Consider the following 5,322-nt stretch of genomic DNA (forward strand, 5'->3'; position numbering starts at 1 on the left):
AAAGAACCAACTAATAAATCATTGGCTAACCACAAAATGGTTTCATTTATGTTAAACCAGAATGTTATTTAGATAGCAATAAATGTGGAACTCTAAGATGAGAAAAGGAAGTCAGTGAGCTTGATTTTCATAAGTATGTGTGATCCCAGACTTATTTTTTATTCATTTAGTAAAGCCATATTATTTAAACCCAGTTTACTTATAGAGGAGAAAGACAGACAGAAATGGAGATATGGGGAAAGAGACAAACATTTACAAAATGAAAAATTTTAATGTTTTGGAGGGAAATTTCTTATATCATTAATTACAACAGGACCAAGTAGCAGGAAAATTAAGGATAATCTGTGCATAACTATAAAACATTTGCCAATGAGCTAAATAAATAACTATGAAAAAGTTCATAAAATCAAAGGGTTTACCAGGTTTAAAAATGTATTGAGACTTTTTGTTAAAATTGTTTCTAATTTTTTATTGAGTTTTAAATTCCTTTAATTACTGTCTGCTTCCAGTTAGTATAATATTATTCTATGAAACCATAGTAACTTCTAAAGAAACTGTGAGGATGAAATGAAGACTGACACTTTACTAACTCATCAGGAACAGATATGCCACCAGCACATTGTCCACCTGTCTTCTCAATTTTCATCAAATCAAAACAATGTCAAAAAACTTCAATAATCTATGTCAAAATAATTGAGCACAAAGGATTTCTTACATAGTATTACATATGTAATACTACATAAAAGTATTAGTAATCTATCAATACTTTGAGACATTGCTGGTAAGTATGACTCATTTTGAACAAATATAAGTGTTGCCTTATGGTTGAATCATCAACCACTTACAAAGTCATATTTTAAAATTATAAATTGGAGGTAATTCTCAGATTACTTTAACAAAGTGTAAGTCAGGGAATTGTGGGCTGCCGTGGAGTTTTGCTTTTTCCATTGTTTGGTGCTTGGTGTGTGTTGTGAGTTGTTTGATAAAAAACAAATTATCGCAAAAATTTGGATGATGCACACAAGAATCGCAAAAAGTAGTGGCTTCAAAGAATAACTTTTTATTGTTCTCGTAAAGCATTTTTTTTTCCTGGATGCAGTCCATTTCTTTCTGAGGAACCACTTCTCCCCTGGACTCGCCTGAGGCTCAGTGTGAAGGTTCCAAGGAGTTGAAGCTCACTTTAGGGAGCCCGTAAACTAAGTGGCATTTTCTTCTGGGTCAGAGGACATCCCAGGGGCTGGTCCTCCTCTGGCAGCTTTCAGGTGTCCTTCCTGCACCTTTGTCTTTCTCTTTTTCAAAATCCAACGAAGGGCCCTCCTTAGTATATTTATTCATTTTGGCTTGGGGAAACCCTGGGTGTTCTCTTCCAGGCCTGGTGGGATCATGGAACAAAGGGTGTCAGGAAAATCTCTGACCTGGGTGGGGGCTTCTCTTCCCGTGGCCTTGGGGATCCCTCAGCCCTTTTTCTGGTGAACATATTCTAGGAGGAGTTTAGGTTGCCCTCCTATTTGAGAAGTGGATGGATTGTAGTCTTATTAGAGGGCTTCTTTGTAAGGAGGACTTAGGGAGGTCTTACTACCAGAGGCTGCTCCCCCAGGTCTCCCTCTAAGACCCACCATCTGAGAAGCGGCCAGGTCCCCACTGGTCCCACCCTGGGCATGGCAGTTAGAGGCCCTGGAAGCCAACCTATCTGATTCCATATTCAATTCAAGTTGGCGGGCCTGGAGCTGTGTCTCTACATCCACGTTTATTCCAACCCCAATGGAGTGGGTGCTGGTTGCCACTGGCTGCAAAAACATAGCAGCAATAGCCAGGTGTTCAGAGTTGAGGGATAGAGCGCGACTGTCCAGTGTCCCTCTGGACAGGCTCTGACTGGCCCTAATGTTACTGGTGTTACTAGCCTGAATTAAAGTGAGAGAGAGGGCAATGGATGGGGTAGGGGATACCTTTTGCCCATGACCTCTGTGGATGGCCTGAAGAAAAAGAGGAGGGCAGAGGGGAGAGGCAAGGCAAGGCAAGAGAAGGCAAGGGCAGGGAGCAGGACAGGGGTGAGGGTGAGGAAAGGGAAGGACAGAGGGAGGGCAGGTAGAATGGGCCAGGAGCATCCTGGGGCAGAGATGGAACAGCTGGTGGTGGGGAAGATGGGAACATCAGGAAGATAGGAAAAGAGATGCAGGGTGAGGGGAACCCAGGAGGCAGGGGTAAGGCGGCTCTCAGGGTGCAGGTCAAGAAGAGGGATGGGAACGTGGCGGGGAGGGTGCCAGGGAGGATTCCAGAATGAAGGAAATGTCCAATGACGTTGGTGATGAGTGGGTGGCCAGGGTGGGATAATGGGGGAGGGAGGAAGTGGGAGGGAAAGAGGAAGGAAAGGGAAGGACCAAGATGGTGTCTCTAAAGGGGAGGGGGGGTGGAATTCCCTAGACATCACCTGGAGGGAGGTTCTCACCTCCAGCAGTGCTGCAGGGGCCTCCCACAGAGGGGCAGGAGGTTGTGACCCTGAGGGAAGAGGGAGGAGCCAGAGCAAGACTTGTAGAGGACCCAGTTGGAGAGATCACTGCCGCCAGTCCCTCTGTGCATGTGGGAGCAGCGTCCTCCGCACGGTCTCCCTTCTGCAGACGGTCATCCTGGGGATATGGAAAGGCCCAGATGTGACAGGTAACATGACAGTAACTGGCCGGTCCAGGTTGCTTGCTCAGGGGGCTGCAGGAAACAAAGAGGTTTACTCTGAGGAAGAAGGGGGACTACGAGCCCCAGCAGGCCTGGCAAGCAGAGGGGCTGCTGTTGCCACAGTCCCCGCTGACTCCTTGCATCCCTGGCTTTCTAGGAGACATTTTACAGAATCCCCATGGCGTTCTTGTGCATTTTTTCCCTCTGTGGTCCCCCCTCTTATCCACCCTAGACTGCTCTGGGATCCTGGATAGCACAGGCCACGCTCAGGAGGGTGAGCAGGAAAGAAGGACTAGAGATGAATCACCTTTTCCAAGGACTCACACCTGGTGTCCCCACAGTGCCTCCTTGGCAAGCTTTCCAAGCTGGGAAATCAGGAGTCTGGGGTACATGCAGTGAGGGCAGGAGTAAAACACCTGCTATGGGGCAGCATGTCACAGCCCTTTAGGTGAAGCTTTTAGAGAAATAGATTCTAAGAAGTCCAAGAACGAAGAATGATGTCAAATGGTCATGGAAACAATGGAGGGGGCACACATATTTAATGTACAATCTTTTATCAAGGACTTTCACACTAATTATATAGTGTGATTCCTACAAATATCATGTAAATTAAACTGCAAGAAAGTTACTTCACAAGAGGAATCTCAGGTTTAGTGCAATTAAACTCTTTGTCCCTAGCAGGCCACACAATTCCTAACTTCGCATCCCACCGAGATTTGTTTCCCTGCATCTCACACATGCTGCATCTCCAGCACCTTCCTTCTTTCTTTACAAGGATGTGCGGGGGATGTGAGAGTGTCCCAGGGTTTGAGAGTCTTCCTTGTGTTCATGCCCTCTGGGACCTCTGCTCTCTGAGAGGGTCTTTAACAACCGACGGGCTCAGACTATTAAGGTGACTTGGGCTGTCAGGGATTGAGGTTTGGTTCATCCTTGGAGCAGGTGTGTTGGGAGAGCAGCACATTACCTGTTAATATACCCTTTCTCTCCACTTAATTGCCTCTGCGCTGACACTGTGAAATCAAAACAGAAGATATGATCTCATTGGATATAATCTCTGTGTTTTCAAGGAAACCTTCAGTACCCCATATATGAAGAATGCATCCTTTCTTTAGTCTATTAAACACTTTTAGTGAGTAAATTCCATTGACTATCTTTGCATCTTTGAATAACAAATTTTTTCCAGATGAGATATCAATTGCTTTTTAGTTGAGTCTTTTCTAAGAAGAGCTCTCTTATGAACAGGACACAGAATCTCAACCTTAAAGGACCAGGTGTGGCCTTACAGAAGGATGCTGGTCCCTGTCATCACGCTTGGACAAGAACATCTCATCGAGCCTTCCAGAGGCTCAACACTGCTCTGCACACTAACCCCACCACATGGAACCCGCTTGGCCCATAGATACCTGATGTGGGATATGGCAGTGAGCCAGTGTTGAGGGACTGTCTTTAGTTGAACACCCTGAATTTCCTAACCTTACAATCCATAGCCACAAAAAATGTCTTGGCTAATTTATCCTTGAGCCCTATGGCACACCCGCATGGATGGTCTGTGAGGTTTGGATTGAACTATTGCCCCACCCACTTCAATACTGCCCTCCCCTACCTGCTCCCTAGATGATAGTCTCTTCTCTCTGAGAGTTTATTACTAAGGTGTTCCTCTGGGCCTACATAATGGGTTTAGAAAGTGGGAAGTGGGACAGGAGAAAACAGTCACTCTCTACTGTAAATTGACCCCAGGGTCCCTTACCTCACTCAAGTCCAGATATTGCTTGACTATCTGGAATATCAACTTCCTCTTCCTGTATTCGAGCCAGATGTTTAAGAGCCCCACTACGGAGAAGAGTAAGAAATGAGGTTCCTGCACCCATGTAGCTGTGTTTTCGCTCAGCTAAAGGGTACTGAATAAGGACAGAATAAAGAGAAAAATCATAGTCCAAAGCCAAGTGCTGCCTCAGGCAACTGGCACTGAGAAAGCACTTTCCAGCCTAGAGCTCTGAGATGACATCATCGCAGGGCTTCTAACAGCCACAGTGAGTCAGTTGGTGGGGGAGGGGATGCGCAAGGGAAGTTGCACCCAGGACCCATCTCCCCAATCAACTTGCTCCACCTTTGCCTCCATTGATGCCCCTCCTCTTAGCCTCTTTTTCTCTCCAAGATTTTCTGTGGCTTCCTATTTTACAAATAACTCCTTTAGTTACTTCATATGTATAATTATTATACAGTTTTCCATTTCACTCTGTGCAGAAATATCTAGTAACTAGTGTACTAATTCAGCAATTCCATGATCTTTGAAAATGTGAATTTCTCCCTGAAATTTTGCCTGAAAATCTTGATTTACCCCTAGTGACTCCTCTTCTCTCAAAAAAACTGTCCTGTTTTTTGGTTTGTGTGTGTGTGTAAGTGTTGTGAACTATCTCAACTTATATCAGGTTCTCTCCATGGTTTCTATCGAAATTTTGGGTTAGATATTTCTTTTTGATGTTATTTTTGGTCAGATATTTCTTTTAGTTTGAGAATTTACCAGGACTGACAGTTCTTTTCTCTGCCTGCTTTCTCCTGTATGAATATCATCCCCATCATGTCTTTTACCCAGAGAACTTAAAATTCAAGCCGTATCTTTCTATATAGTCTTCCTTGACTTCAGAAGTGTTCTCC

General features: G+C 44.7%; 1 long non-coding RNA gene across 1 annotated transcript; it reads right to left on the bottom strand.

Moving 5' to 3' along the window:
* Positions 1-1,040: 1,040 nt before the first annotated feature.
* Positions 1,041-4,615, bottom strand: LOC131279632 (uncharacterized). Its single transcript, XR_009187028.1, has 4 exons — positions 4,415-4,615; positions 3,632-3,677; positions 2,447-2,624; positions 1,041-1,372 (listed from the first exon to the last, which is right to left on the bottom strand). It is a non-coding gene; the product is annotated as an uncharacterized lncRNA (long non-coding RNA).
* Between the last annotated feature and the right edge of the window lie 707 nt (positions 4,616-5,322).

Source organism: Dasypus novemcinctus, chromosome 8 (genome assembly GCF_030445035.2).
Source record: "Dasypus novemcinctus isolate mDasNov1 chromosome 8, mDasNov1.1.hap2, whole genome shotgun sequence".
NCBI classification, from domain to species: Eukaryota; Metazoa; Chordata; class Mammalia; order Cingulata; family Dasypodidae; genus Dasypus; species Dasypus novemcinctus.